This window comes from Rhyacophila brunnea, unplaced genomic scaffold (assembly GCF_057557595.1).
Source record: "Rhyacophila brunnea isolate RB1 unplaced genomic scaffold, BYU_Rbru_1.0 scaffold_1, whole genome shotgun sequence".
NCBI classification, from domain to species: domain Eukaryota; kingdom Metazoa; phylum Arthropoda; class Insecta; order Trichoptera; family Rhyacophilidae; genus Rhyacophila; species Rhyacophila brunnea.
Genome location: NW_028232751.1, coordinates 62,312,833 through 62,328,622, shown reverse-complemented (window position 1 = coordinate 62,328,622; position 15,790 = coordinate 62,312,833).

The window sequence follows — 15,790 nt, the reverse complement described above, 5'->3', positions numbered from 1 at the left end:
CACACCTACCTGTGTATTTTTACCACGTTTTTATTACCACGTATTCTTGTTTGTCCAGTACAAATTTTTTCTTGTGTGTCCAGTCCCAGCAACTAAATTATTAATAAATAATTACGTGCGTTACTATGGAAATCAATATGAAATGTCAAAATGACATTTCAGTATTCTATATTTATTAATACATAGAATTTTCAAGTTTATATGATTCAACAGAAAATTTAAAAACGTGGTATTTATAAAGTTCTTTTTATCTTGTAATTATTTTTGTATACTTCTGAATTAACAATAAAAACACTCCCTGGAGGCCACTAATCCACCTTTCATTAGGAAGGTACCTAGGTACCTACGTAAAATTGTCGAATTTTTGAATTTAATGAATTTTTAAAATTTTATTTAGCGACACTGCATCTAGAGCCGGCGCTAGTTGCAAGACAAAACATACCTACAGGTAACATAATATAGCTACTTATATTTTTATTGGTAACATATAGGTACCTACTTCTTTATATACTATATAAGAACATATAAGCATACAGACCATTTTGTTACAATCATAAATTTCATTATCACCCAATATTAATTCGATCTAAATAAATGTCATACCCTATTCCCTATTCTCAGTGACGTCCCGTGGGGTAGGCAGATTGAGCGTCGCTTGGGGGCGGCAGTTACCCAAAGCGCGGCAAATCAAGGAGAATCACTAGGTATATAAGTATATAAATAGCTACATAAACTTAGTAACAGGAAATATCTTTCCATTACAAAAATCAGCTCACTGTATGTATTAATGTATTAATTAGGTACCTACCTACTATAAAAGTTTTAACAGGATTTTTTGTCGGTTTCGCGATATCTAGTTTACTTCCGTCGTCCTTGAACGTCACGTTCTTGGTGAACAGCAATGACACGTCGTGCATACCTAATTTAAAATTTATCCAAATATGTTTGCCAGTCACTCACGAGTTTTGGAAGTTGTCAAGTGTAGGTATTTTTAATAAATGTAGATACCTACCTATCTGAAACCGTAGACTCGCAATATTGTCTATTGGAGCAGAGATGGCATTTAAATTAGATTTAGTGGTACCTACCTATGTGTATTGTTAGTAACGTATCAATAAAACACATTTTTTTAGATATTGGAGTCATGAAAGGATGATAAAAAGTACTGTATAAAAGAAATGTGGCGGCATTTAGGCACTGCTTAGGGGCGGCATTTTGTCTAGGGACATCACTGCCTATTCTTTGTCTTTGTGACTGTTGTGTAAATTGTAGTGATATCATTCATCGCTAGTAGGTAGGTATGTTACTAATTATAATAACAATAATACCCCGTTTACATGTGCATGGATTTACCTGCTGACATCGCGGCCATAACAAGAACAGCACTGTAAACAATAAATGTATTATCATGCAAGTTGCAAGTTACATGCATGAATCAAAGAAGATTCTGAATTTTCACGCGATAGTTGGATTTGTTCGATATCTGCGCCTGCGCAGTAAAATGATAGTGGCGAACCTGAAAAAACAAACTACACCGCGCACTGATTTTTAGGTTAACAGATTTTCACTAGCTGCCAAATAGTACTATAAAATGATAACATTGCGTCTCGCTTACTCTTGAAGAATGAGATTGGCGAGACAGTCAGCACTAATACGTGTAAATACCTGTTATTTTCGTGATAGTTTAAAATACACACTATAAATTGCTGAAAGTAAATCCATGCACGTATACAGGCGCTTTAACAATAACATATACCTATGTACACCAATGTTATGTCATTAGTGTTATTTTATTATTTTCATTATTAAAATGTTAATTCAAAATTGAAAAAAAAACAGAATTGGTAATATGTACCTACGTATTAGTTTACGTACCTATAGGTACGGTAGAAATCATTTGAAACAATAGAGGTACCTACAATATAAATTCAAATGTAATTGGTACCTACATAAGAAGTAACGATACCATTGATACCACTATAATATGTAGGTATCATAATATTATGTTTAATAAAGGTATTTTATTAATGTTGCTTCCTGTATGTACCAAATAACAATTTATTAATTGTTACCTATTATTTGTAGTTATTAGGTAGGTACCTATACGCCATACGGCTAGTTTCCCGCAATATTTCCCGTGGTATTTTATACGCCTTTTAGCTGGACGATAATTATTATTTCTTATGGTCGATCCCTACGAAATTGGATGTTTCCTCAGAGGTCCCGAATGTTCGGACCACAGAAAAGATTAATCAGAGGAATTCTGAAAGACAGTCGCCATGAACCAGCGAACTCAGAATCGATTTAATATAAAAACACAAGGCAGCGTGCCGAATCTCCTCAAATATTACCAATGTCGATTGAATACGGAGACGACATTAACAGTCCTAATTTTATTGTTAAACCATACGCATTTGATAACCACTTGTGGGTGTGACTGATCACAGCGATAGCAGATCAACAGTGGTTATAGCTGCCGGTGAAATGTTCATAGATTAGTGTACCCGCGAAAGCGCGTGTATCCTAGGCATGGCCCCCACATCCTGAAGCGGGCCTCCAGGCCAAGACCTTTGGCGCCCCCCCTATCTATCACGAAGGTTAAAGGCAGTATGACGCTATACAGTGGCGTTTTCTAAATGGTGTTCGAGGTCAATAAAAATTCAGTGATCAACACACAATAACCAAAAATTGCTTCGCACAACCACACTTATATTTTAAAACGTTAATAACCCCGAAGTAAAATAGCGCCGCAGGTGACTTTTTTTACTATTAGGGCATATTATTAAGATAAGTGTTTATCTCAATTATGTGGTCGACCCGTCACGCCGGGCCCCCCTGAACCCGGGCCACTAGGCTAGAGCCCTATCAGCCCCCCCCCCTTGTGGGGGCCATGATCCTAGGTACCTAAACAGTAGGCTGTGAAGAGCAAAATTTCGTGGCACATTTCAAACTCCGTATCAAGTCGCCATTACATTTTATCCTTGTGCTTCCCGCGATACGACCCTCCATCCACGACTCTGCTAGTCAGTAGAAATGGCATATTAAATAATGAAAAGAAGAGTACGGTATGCTCAAGAGGCCTTCCGCAAGGAGACCCCCTATCCCCATTACTATTCAACATTCTTACAACTGACATATTAAAGTTAATAACAAGGGTCAACATTGTACAATATGCAGATGATTTTGCACTTTTTTGTTCGGGAAAAAGAGTAGATGAATGTCAAAGGTTAATGCAGAAGAGTCTTGACGAAATAAAATTATTATTGGAAACGCGAGGCCTCAAAGTAGCTCCCAGCAAAACTAAGGTGGTACTTTTTGCCAGAGGCAAGAGACAAAACCAGCTTAACTTAAAAATCGACGGCACTATAATAGAAAGAGTAGACACTTATAAATTTTTAGGTATGAACCTGGACTATAGACTAACGTGGAAGCATCATATTAGTCATTGCGCGAATAGCCTGACACAACCTCTGAACATACTCAAAGTACTGGCGGGAGGTGGGTGGGGCGTACACCCCATTCATATGAGAAGGTTATACACGGCACACATTAGAAGCCGATTAGATTACGGGAGCATGTTTTACCACTCCGCTGCCGAAACTAATTCGGTGAGGCTAGATCGCATCCAGTCCAAAGCATTAAGAATATGTGGAGGATTTATCAGGACAACGCCCATTCACGTGCTACAAGCGGAACTCAGCGTACCTCCACTGAATGTCAGGAGATGGGCACTGGCTACCAAGACATGGATGAAGTGGAAATCTATAATAGATAACCCCATATTGGCAAAGGTGAAACTCCTATACGAGCTCGTTGAAAGCAATACATACTATGAGAAAAGAAAGCTCCCACTACTGGTAGGAATCCTTAAAGCCACAGAAAGTTGGGAGGTATTAAATACAAAATGCCTAGGTATGTATTCGCTGAGGAGGCCAGTTGGTACCTACGACCTCAGCTCTGTTATCCAACTAGAGGTCAAAGGAATAGACAAACCAAAACGGAGCATAGTATCTGATAAAGCAAGAGAGCGTGTCGAAAAAATGCTGACAGAGAGGTACGCAGGATGGAGCCACCTTTATACAGATGGATCCAAAGATCAGAATAGAGCAGGAGCAGCTCTTGTGATACCAGAAGTAGGTATAAACAAGAGCTGGAAGCTAAACCCAGCAATACCAATAATGACGGCGGAACTCATCGCGATAAACGAAGCAATTAAATACACTTTAAGCGATGATTTCTCGGCGCAATCCGCTGTCATTTTAACAGACTCCAAAAGCGCTTTACAACATCTTGCCGCAGCAACTCGCTCACATAACAGTAAAACCATAGCATACCACATCCTTGACCAGATCGACGCCAAGAAAAATAGAGGAGGAGATCTATGCCTTCAATGGATCCCATCGCACATGGGCATTGAGGGAAATGAAAGGGCAGATGATCTGGCAAAGGAAGCCGGCCATTCAGGGGTACCACATCAGTGGATACCAGAAAACCTGGACTGGAATGAGGCTATAAAAAAAATGTGCCATAGTATGTGGATAGATTTTCACCATAGGGCATCATTAGAAAAGGGGAAATGGAGTAAGTCAATTCTACCATCACCACGAGAGGTGCCCTGGTTTGTAGAGTCTTCTTTGACGAGGAATGAGCTTAAGTTAATACTGAGGCTAAGAACAGGGCACACCATGGGCAAGAGATTTGATGTCCTCATGGGAAGAAGCGAATCGCAGCTCTGCGATGAATGTCATGTTTTAGAGGACATTGTACATATAGCACTGCAATGCCCCAAATATGAAATTCACAGAGTACAGCTGCGAATTGCAGATATCTATGAGAATGTCGACGAATTGAAGGGTGTCCTGGCGGTGGGTAAGACGGAAGAGCTAGGCAAAATTGTAAAGTTATTTAACAGAATAGGAGTGAGGACCTGATCGACGGATCCCCTTCTAGAAGAGAAGAGGCGATATGACAGCGAGTCGCAGTCAAAGCCTCGGTAAAATCACAAAAAAAAAAAAAAAAAAAAAAGTTATCTCGTTTTCAATCGATATAGATACCTACCTATTATGCTCCGGAGTCCGGACTAGTTGCAATCTAGTATCGCACCGACGCGACGCCACGGTGCGTGCTCGGCACAGCTCAGTGCTGCCAATTCAAAATTTAAAATTTTAGCACCTATATTTTGATAAAAAAAAACAGTAGATTCGTTAGAATATCAAAAGATTTTAGAAAATACAATATATTAGGTATGATTTAAATATAAGGAGAGAATTCACCATGTGCAGAAAACGACCTTGATGTACGACAGATGGTCTTATAAATCTTATCATAATTAATTATGAAAAATAACAACAGTAAAACTCTTTTAGTGAACAGGACTTGAATCTTAAAATGTTTCTTCTTCTTATCCTGTTTCTGATACTACTCACAATAACGCAATTATTGTTCAACCTCATTAAATTGTATTTGCTGGTTACGCACAGCACAGTATAGATTATATTATTATGTGTTTATGTACATACTAATATAATTATTAAGAATGTTAATTTATTATAAACAATGATGATGAATGATGATTGATGTCAGTGGGTAAAATTAATACTGCTCATGTGTAGAGTTACAATGCTTTCTTTGTCAATTTAGAAGTGTGGTTTTTTTTAATTCACATCAAAAAAATGCGTGCGTATATCATTTCAATTATTAGATTAAAAATAATCATCGATTGTTTTGCAAATATGGAAAACACCCAAATATTAGTAGATTTCTTGAATGCAGAATGTTGGAGCTAAACACGTCTCACCAACTAAATTATTGGCGCCATGGACCAGCAATATCCTTCCCACCTTCTTTCTGGTTATTTTACTGTCATACCCCTCTACCTACAAACTGATATACGAATGCTATCGGTCGGCATTAGAGTTTATACGGCCAGCGTTTCCGAAACAATTTAGTATCGGAACCTTTTATATTTTCCATAACATAACGAAAGGCCTTAAATATCTTTACAATGTACCATATAGTGTTCGATATATAAATAAAAACATTTCCTTTAAATTGAATCTTCTTTGATGTCCAATAAATAAATGCAACCATCTCTATAAGCGTTGGACTACAAAGCCGTGGGTCCCAGGTTCGAATCCTGGGTCTGGCAAGTACAAAAAAAATTGTTTTTCAATTTGTGTGTGTCAGGGTATGGACCTAATAGGTTGAGCAAGTGGCTGACATCCATTTCTCGTAAAAAACAAAATCTGTCAATACAAACCTCTACTCTGTGGAGGCCTATATGATCCTATCAGGATCGGACATGGTCGGAAAAAAAAAAAAAAAAAATAACAATCGTGGAATAAAAATCTTTGATTATAGATATAGGTACGCATGCCCCCCCCCCCCCCTAGGTTAGGATCTTTGTCGGGCCCCCCTACCTATTGCTAAATCGCTAAGGTTAAAGGCAGTATGACGACTTACAATAGCGTTTTCCAAATGGTGTTCACGGTAAAAATATGGATATGCAGTGCATTTTTAGTACTTAAAATCCACTTGAGTTGTCGAGTATCGAAACGCATTTAAAAATTGTATAGCATTTAATTAAACATTAATATTATTTAAGTAAAATAGCGTTTTTTTACTATTAGAGCAAATTTGTGATGTGTGTTTATCTCACTTATCTGGTTGACTCGCCACGCCGGACGCCACCCATGAGCGCGGGTCCCAGGCTAGAACCCTGTCAGCTTTCTCCTTGTGGGGGGCATGAATATAGGTACGTCAGCATTCATTTTATCGACCAAAGTTTATTGTTTTTTGCAAATTCTTCTTTATAGTCATTTTAAAAATTGTTGACAATAAAATTATTCTATTCGCATAACGGGCCAAAAATAAAGTAAATAAGTACCTATTCATCATGATGACGAATATTAAAATGTCAAGTACTTATGAGTAATGTTGAATTTTTTTTACGAAACGGATGCGGAGAACTTCAAAGGTTGGGAAAAAATATATAGTAGGTACCTACACGTTTACATAAGTTTGGGTACAATGCGTATAACCACGATGCGACTACTACACATACATAATATATATTGTGCAAATCAATGCAAGGAAAGCGGGACCCATTGGGGTGCTTTTAAAAATAAAATAAGGTAAATTGTCATATTACAACATGATGTAGTGGCGGAATGAACTATTCTATTGTTTGAGGTAAAGAATGATCTTTCTTACAAAATTGTAAGTATAGTTAAATGTCACAACACAATATGTGTGGTACCACCGCTCCAAAAAAGTACTTCGAAGTTCTGAGAAATTCTGAAGAAAAAATCATAATATTATTGTAAAAGTGTCTACAACTTGGATGGACCTTTTTAATATTTCATTATTTTCACGTAGAGACTGATTTTGAGGCCTTTAACGATAAAAATTAAGAAGTTAATTTAAATTTTCCAAATAATTGAATGCTGTATTTCTAAAAAGTTACAGGTCACATTTAAAAAAAGAGTGACCTATGTTGCAAAAATCTTCATATTACCTAAATACACAAATACAATTTAGAGACCATTTAAAGCGTTGAACCCTCCGCACGCCTATCGAACCTTCTGCTGTGGCGATTGTGGAAGCAACCCGGTGGAGTATAGTATGGGTGGTATAGAAAGGGGAAAAGCGGCTGTGAAGCAATACTGCAGTGTGCTATCGTTCTACATACATACAACTTTTTTTTTGTATTTTTTCGCGGAACTATCAATTTTACCTCGCGGACCTTGCTTGGGAGCTGCTGAGCTAGGCAATGATCATTTACCCCATAATTGTATATTTCATGGAGTCTACTTACTTACTTTATTTTATCTAACACGTACAAATATTATTGTTGTCTTAAAACTTGATTTAAAAAAATGTCCATTAATCTCGCCACGGAGATAATAATATTATTTCGTGGGATTAAATATAAAAATGTAAACGTATTAATTTAAAGCCATAGACAAAATTTCATTTTGAACAATTTTATTGCCATTCGTCGGAACACGACAGCTACAATTTGTACGTATATTGCTATGGTTTAGTTTGATTTTTGCTTGAATGATACGAACCTGTAGAAAATACACCGGAAATGGTTTGAGATTTGACGTTTGGTTCAGTGTATCATTGAAAATCAAACAGTTCTCGGACCATAAGAAATGGTTTGTACATGAAACGTCAAACCAATTCGGACGGTTCATAGACTAATGACGATCTGTCAAGCGTCAGTAAAGCGTTTCCGTGGACATTCTACCAAACCGAATAAATCCAATGTGCGATTTGATTTGTTCAATTCAAGTTGAATGATACGAAATTGAAATAAACCTGAAAAATTACAGAGAATATTTCGCTACAATATTACGACAGTTATTTGACATCCGCGAAACGAACATTTATTAGTAGTATCTATGATTCTAACCATAGAATCCGTAGAACCGAACCACAAATTGTGGTTTGAAACTTTGCATATTATCTTGCATCTCAATTTTCAATATGCAAAATTGACATATTTTCTCTCGTTCTCGCAGTAGCACGGCACATCGAGGTGCCGCTAACTTTGACAGGGATATCGGTTCAGCGCTCGGAATGGAGCGGAACGCCCCGGAGCGCCGTTCCGGTTCGTGAATTCCTCGACAATTCCGTTCCGTCTCGTGGAATCCTCGAATCTACCGTTCCTTCTCGTGGAATCCTGATAGCGAGATGTCTCGTAAAATTTTCGAGCCTCATCAGACTATTTAATATGGCGTTCGGTTCAGAATGTGTTGAAATTGAGGAATATGAATTAGTATAATATATTTTAAAAAAAATCTTTCTATTAAACAATGATTTTACTTGTTGACTACCCCTGTTAATACCTCGTACATGTCGATACAAATTGGTGCCACAGTAAGCTAAATTTCTTCTTAGAAATGCATCTAGGTATATCTTTTCCTAACAATGCATTTCTAGACAACCCATGTGTCTGATAATAAAAAATACACCCTTACATTTATTGCTCTCTTCCAAGACAATATGAGATAATAGTACCTACTTATAGGTATTATTCTATTATATTATAGTGATATTTAACAAGTTGTTTTTTTGCTTGAAGACAAAATCACAGAATACATCATTTATTTAGGGTACCTACTACTAATAACGATAATAACGTAAAATTATTACGTGCCTAATAATTGTAATACACACTGGTAGGTACGGTTTGATTTTCAATTAAAACACATGAAATATCTACATAACATTATTGTGAAAAATAGTTAATTTGTTAATTAAAGTTTTATGAATAATTAAATTACCTCAGTGTAGGTATCTACCAAGGCTTGGATTTTCGACCGTTTGGTATCAAACGCGGAGCTTAGCTGACTTGGATAAGACTGGTAAGAGTATAAATCGCGGGTTCCCAAACAGCTTTTTTTTTGAGTACATTTGTAATCACTAATCAATATGGGAGTGGAAGTCACAATGTTTTATGGAGTGAAATGAATGGAAGAACAAAATCATAACTGTCCGATTGACGATTGCGCAAAATATAGGATATAGTATAGCTAACTTTACATAGGTAGGTTTGACGCATTAATAGTTTTGACAATACATCGCAATACAATCGAGGCCGTTCATTAATCGACCTGTTGATGTTGGTGTTCAGCAACTATGCCCTTTTTATGGATTTTAGGGTCTCTCATATTGTCCGAATTATTGCGTCAATAAAACAAAAGCAAACGCGCGCTGACCGCCCGTCATCCAGGCAAACAATAGTGATTTATTGCAGACAGCTTGCATTTATTTTACTTGCATTGTTTGTAAAGTTTTTGTACTTAACTTACAAAATTTTGAAAAATTAAGCACTTATTTGGTCATTTTTAAAGGATGACATAATATGTCCCAAAGTTAGTACGTATCTTCTCTCTCTCTGAACTGGTCGCATTATTTCCTTGTAATAAGCTTGTAATTTAATATTTCCTATAATCAATCTCAATACAAAATATTTTTAACGTAGATATATAACATAAGTAGTGACAATAAAATATCATCCAAATGTTTTTGATGATAAAATTAATATTAATATTGATATGTTTGAAAATTAAAAGCGTATACCTATTTCTCGTTGATATATATTCGTGTTTTTTGCTTGACTTTTTTATTATTATTATATATTTCTACTTACCTACAAATCCGTTTATTAAGAAATATCTGTTATCTTAGTGTAAATTATTATTGATTGTACGGTACTTAGTGTAGTGAAATATTAGTGTCGTGACATATAATTACTAAGTATCTATAATATACTGACCACAAGAGAAATTAAGTGCTTCAATAGTGGAAATAAAATATTTTTTTTTATAATATTTTTATTTTATAGCAGTTTAGTTTTGTGTTACCTACCCAGTAAAAATCTCAAAATTACTATGCCTGTGGTGAGTTTCGTATTTTATTTTGTAAATAGTTCATAAAAATGGTTCTCTTTATCGCTCCAAATAAAAAGTAGACATATTTACATACATATTATAAATGAAAACTTATCGAATTACCTTCAGGTTCTTAATATTTCACTAGGTAGTTTTGGTGTTGATAATGCTATTGAAACCACCATTCGTATTTTGTATTCTTGATTATATATTAATTGATCCTGGTCCAATTATTAAGTATCGTTATAGCCATATATGAAAAGATTTGTTCTTAATTAGGAATCCCAATGAGCCAAGGAAAACCAATGCCAATCGAATCGAGTAGAGATAATAACTAGATCTGTGCATATCAGTCAAAATGAAAATATGCACTAGGAAAACAATTTATAACACGAATTATAGAGGATAGAAGAATAATGGAGAATAAAATTTAACACAAACCAATTAATGGTGAGGCGGAAATACATAATATTATGTCATATGGAGACGTTAAATTTTCCTCATATTACTAGTAGGTATATTAAAACAAAATAATAGAAGTGCTACATCTTTATAATACAATCCAATGAAACCGAGTTTCCAAAATATTCAATCATCAATATTATGTAATTATTTTTGATTTTTTTTACTGCAAAACGAGTGTAAAATAACGCACTATTAAAATGTATTAGTAAATATTTCAGTTATGAAAATTGTACATGAATTTCTCCAAAAATGTAACGTAAATGTCTAGTGTATAGTGTAACAAAAATATAATTCTGTATTATTAATAATATAACTATTTATGCCTGTAGTTAAAAAAATGTATGTATACTTTTGTAAACCATTGTAAAGCAGAATAGCCTTTCATTCAGAGAAGAGCTCAATTGCTTCCAAATAAAGAAAAAAAAATGTATTAGTTGTTCAAGCATTATCAAAAAAAAATTTGGAGGGATGGAATGATGTTCTGACGCATTCACATATAGCATACCTTGGACTTCCAACTGTCCAATTTCATTTGAAATAGTTAGGTAGGTACAATAACGATTGACACTATTGGAAAAAAGAGGCTGCGTGCCATATAGATTAAACATTTATTTATGTATATTTTTTTTAGAATTATTAATAACAACGTCCTTGCTTTTTCGTACAAGTTGGTTCTTAGTAATTTTGAACAATCACAAACACCCAGGCTTTGAGAAAAACAAATTAATATTGTGTCCTCACCGGGTCAAACCCAGAACTCTCGGGTGGAAGGCCAGCGCCTTACGCACTACATCACGAGAGCCTTATAAATATTTATAATTTTATTGCTGATTGAAAATTTAGAGATATTTTACATTATAGGTATTATGATAAAATTATATGTGTGGGTATCTATATTATATATTATTATATATTGATATTTAAATTTAAATTATATTGTGTGGGTTGGTAATTAAATGACGATATGAATAATATGATTGACGGTCTTAAAATATTATCAAACAAATTGGGATGGCCATGAACTCTGGCTAGGGGCGATATTTTCTTTAGTGATGCCATAGAGCAGTCACGTCTTGAAGGGTAGGTAGGTAATGCACTGTTTAGGTGTTCCATACGTTAAGGAGCGGCAAACAGACAATGAATAAAAAGAGGATAATATAATTTTTCGAAGAACTATTTCGTGGGAAAAAAAATCGCCTGCGATATATTTATATTATTTATTATTTGATTTGTCCTACAAAGGCCTATAATATAGTATAGGCTGTTCGGACTTCAGATGTGCCCCAAATTTGCAATTGTTTACCCTTACAAGCAGGGCTGAATTTACCAAAGGGCTACAGGTCCGGGACCCTAATTTAGTAGGTCTCTGGAACCAGAAAAATAATTTGAAATCACAAAAGACCCTTGCAGCAAAGGAATACGCAAATGTATGAGCTTCTAGAATTTTGAAGATAAGAGCCCAATTATAAGAACATTGATGACAATTAAGTGATTTTGCAAAAATTGAGTAGGTATTTAAAAAAAAACTACATTTAATATGTTATTGAGGGGGGGGGGGTAATGTGTATTAGCGCAGGGCCCCTTCAAGCGTAAATGAAACCCTGATTACTAGGCATATCGCCCTTATGATATCCGAAAAATATCTAACCCAATTTGATATTTTTTGATTATTCAGCGCTCCGGCTCGTAAGATTTTCTATTTCGAGCACTGCTCATTTCTTTTTAAGACGAAGTACTCTAAAAACTGGAGGAGACACGAGGATTTCCTTTAACAGTCACTTGGCATTGTGGAAGATGTTAAAACCATATTGTCTTTTGTCTTCCATCCCAGGCAAATACGAAAAATTTTCCAATATAACTGAACAGGTGTGGATTTATCAGAAAAGTGAAATCTTTATTTAAATTTTGCCCAATCATCTCTGTGGACGTTGAGAGGTCGTTTTCCGTATATAAACAAATACTGGCAGATATGCAGAAAACAATAATGCTAAAACACATTAAAAAAAAACCTTTTTTTTAAAGTTAGGAATATAATAAATCGTGTGTCGTTTTTGTCAAAATTTTCCATTTCGAACGCTGGTTAAAAGCAATTAATGTGATACCTGAGATTCTCGGATTTTGCAGATTTTAGAAATATTAGGTCGAATATTTGATATAGCTATCCTCAATTCTTCGTCTAACTATGCAAGTCTTTCACGTTTTATAGTTTTTATATTAGTTATTTTATTCTTGAGAAACCGAGCTCACACAAATATGATGTTGAAAACTGTAACAGATTTTCAGTGCCAGATGTTCGTCTTGGACAGAAATCCAAAATTCCTCCATAGTTACTTATTTCAGACAGTGCTCGAAATGGACAATTCTACGAACCGGAGCGCTGCATAATCTTCAAAGAATATCAAAGAGTGTTCGATTTTTTGTTGCAATCTTAAACCGATGAAAGAAATAAAAACAATCTTTGAACTTTTGACATTCACAGCATTATAATCAAGTTATGAGTATGAATACTTAAATTTTTTCCACGTGGTAACTTTGATATTTGTATATATTTACATCATTTATTTTCCGCCCCTTAATAAAATGGCACTATTGAACAGTGCCATTATCTGCATACTTTTTTTATCATACGTATGGCATCACAAGTCCTGAAATTTTGTTATACCATATTAATTTAAATATCTAACTTAACCGTTTTATGGGTAAAGAAATTACAAGACCATAGATAAATTCTTTTTTTATCGACCATGTCCGATCCTAATAAGATCATATGGGCCTCCACAGAGTAGAGGTTTGTATTAACAGATTTTTTTTGTTTTTACGAGAAATGGATCTCAACCACTTGCCTAACCTATTAGGTACATACTCAGATACACAATATGTGTAATTACCAGACCCAGGATTCGAACCTGGGACCATCGACACTATAGGCCGACACTTGAACCGCGCGACCATCGTGGGTGTTGTATATTTAAGATTTTGTAAATATGATATAAAAGATATTAAGTAAATTCTCTCCTAAAAATACACTTACTAAAAGTATCATATATTTAAAATTAATAATCATTATAAATAAATAAATTTGTAACCAGTGTAACATGCAAGAAAGCTTCTCTTTGTCAATATTGTCAATTGTTATTGTAATTGAACATGTGCTAAGCGAAATAATTTGTTCCCGAATTTCAAGGTATGATAAATTTTAATACGTTGGAACGTCATTCATACAGTATATTTTTATATTGGATTAATCTTGAACAACAAACAAATTAATTCACAATTTAACATTACCTGTTGTATTTACTGTTGTACTGTATTTTGTAAATAATGCACATGTTTTAAAATCTTGGCTTTATTGAATTTATACAATGCAATGAAACCGAAATTTTGAGCCGAGTTATAGACTAATTGTTTTCAATAAAAAATGAACAATACTGTCCACTAAGACCACGTGGAGGTGTAAGCATATTCCTTACCAGTGGGTCTATTCTATACTTATCGAACACTAAATTGATAAATAGTATCAAACTTAGGGTAGGTTTGTATCAAAATATTAGCACTTATTGTAACAATTACACGAAGCCGGTTTTTATTGTTGCAATAAGTGCGATATTTTAACAGCAGCAAGATAAATGCTGTTAAAATATAGCACTTATTGCAACAATAAAAACCGGCTTCGTGTAATTGTTACAATAAGTGCTAATATTTTGATACAAACCTACCCTAAGTGTGATAATATTTTTCACTTTATCACTTTAGCGGTCGATAAGCATAGAATAGACCCACAGGAAAGGAATACTGTAGGATAAGGGCGTTAGTGGATAGAGGAGGGATCCAAGCAATACATTATTAATTATTACAATTACATATTTTATGTGTGTGCATTCATAATTATTATACATATTTATATATAGATAGATAGTATGTATACATTTATATATTTACTACAAGGTTTATGTATTGACACGTTGATAAACAATCATTAAGAAAAATAAGAAATGCATATCCGCATTGGTTTGTTTAATTTTTACAATAATTTCCACAGGAGGTCGTACGTTTTGTCATCTTTCAATTCTCTTTTTCGATTTGCCGTGTCATCCGCTAAATGCCGACCTTTAGCTTACCATGACCGAACATATTTTTCAGAATTAAATTGCCTCAATGGCGGACCTACACTATTTATAAATAACAACGCAGCACACGTTTTAATATTAAGACATGATCTTAATGGTGTCATTATTTCATTTAAAGCGCTAAAATTTCTTTCGCATTCAGCTGTTGATATTGGGATCGTCGCTATAGCTTTAAGGAGAGGTTTCAAATCTTCTGGAGTTTTATTAGAATCATCACACATTTAAAAAAAACCTAAAACCGCGTTTAATATCTAATTCATTTAAATGAAATTGATGGCATAATCTGATAATGTTATCCTCTCCATATCGTATGTCCACGCCGTCATCATCTGATTTGCGATAATTATTACGATCCAGTACTTGTATACTCTCTAATAAATTGTTATATAGATTAATGTTTTCTTGGTGAATGTTTGCGTTTCGACTGACATGCGATGAACTTGTTGTAATCATTCGATTTCTTAAGTTATTGGCTAGACTTATAATTGAGAAACATTAATGGCTTTAACCTTACCTTCCTGAATAATTACTCCTTTGTATATCTTTTTATCCATGGCTCTAAGAGCGTCTAATAATTTTGGACCGGGATCATTCGCCATCGAATCAAGGACACGAATGGTGGTTTTAATCGCTTTATCAGCATCAACTAGTGTAATATTACGCCTTTGAAGATAATTCGATAAGTCACCTAATTCATCTAGTGCATCTGACATTGTATTTAAATTTCGAACAAATTCCACACTTGTTAACATTTTTCTAAGGCCACTATATTTGCATCGTTCTGATTCATCCCTG